Here is a 1,296-nt window from a genome sequence, read left to right as displayed (position 1 = left end):
TAACCCTTCTACTACTATACCACCATTGTCCCATTTCTTTCAGGGTGCGGGTCCATCATATTCAGGTCATACCATAGGACCAAACTCAACGATTGTTCATGCTTCAACATTTAGACCATCGAACCAAGCGGGTTTTCAATATTCAAACATTCCATTTGGGCAATCGTCAGGAATTCAAGGAGATGGGTATGACGAAGGGTTTGAAGAATTTGAGGGTTATGATGAGGATGGATATTTTTACGGGGGTTATGGTGATCAAGGAGACTTTGGATATGTTCAAAGTCAATCTCAAGGGATGGCAAGTGTTGGTGGAATGCCACAACAACAACTCGTACCCCAACACATTCGGCCAAGACCACAAGGGCCACCGATGCAACATCCTATCCCATTGCAACAAATTCGGCCACAAAATGTACAACCAAATGTCCAACAATTTCAAAGGCCAATTCAACGCCCACCGATGCCGCAACAGCAATTTCAACAACCGAATGCACCACAAGGGCATGTACCAAGGCCAATGGGTCCTATTCGCCCAAGGGGTAGGTTCGGTGTACCAAGGAGACACCTTAGAGAAAATGTGAGGGGCATCGAAGCACATTTTCGGCCGGTAATCACTCAAAACCCTTCACCGGTAGTTATTCCTCACAATGATCAAGGGAGAACATTTGAAGTGAGGACCAACTCTTTGCAAAGTTTACCAAAATACAAAGGGTTGGCAACGGAGGAGCCTTACTTTCATTTAGAGGCTTATGACTCGATTTGCAACACTCTTGGGAGTCAAGGGTTCTCGGCCGATGACATCAAATTGGTATTATTCCAATTTTCTATGGAAGATAAGGCGAAGAAATGGTTCTACACGTTACCTTCGGCATCCATATATACATGGGGGGAGATGCAACAAACTTTCTTGGATGAGTTTTACACCGCCCAAAAGACTAACGATGCAAGAAAGGGGTTGAGAAGCTTCCAACAACAACATGGTGAGATGTTTCACGAAGCGTTTGAACGCTTCAATATGATGATAAAGAATTGCCCTCACCATGGGATTGAATTGTGGGAGTTGATGAATGCCTTCCATGAAGGGTTGAGTGCCGAAGATGCACGTGATCTAATGTCTATTACCGGTGGGACTTTTGGAACAAATTATGAGAACGATGATTGGGAGTTCTTGGAAAGCATGGCAACTACATCAAAGAGGAAAGCTCAAGCCTCAAGAAGAGCCCGACCGGCCATTGCCCGACCTCAAGTGCACGCCATAGATGATGGTAATGTTCAAACCACTAATCAAATTTATGA

At 44.6% G+C, this 1,296-nt stretch overlaps 1 non-coding gene across 1 annotated transcript; it reads right to left on the bottom strand.

The window, feature by feature from the left end:
* Positions 1-941: 941 nt before the first annotated feature.
* On the bottom strand, positions 942-1,047 carry LOC118484592. Its single transcript, XR_004873699.1, has one exon. It is a non-coding gene; the product is annotated as a small nucleolar RNA R71 (small nucleolar RNA).
* Between the last annotated feature and the right edge of the window lie 249 nt (positions 1,048-1,296).

This window comes from Helianthus annuus, chromosome 11, assembly GCF_002127325.2.
Source record: "Helianthus annuus cultivar XRQ/B chromosome 11, HanXRQr2.0-SUNRISE, whole genome shotgun sequence".
Lineage (NCBI taxonomy): Eukaryota > Viridiplantae > Streptophyta > Magnoliopsida > Asterales > Asteraceae > Helianthus > Helianthus annuus.
This window is presented reverse-complemented; position numbering and strand designations above follow the sequence as displayed.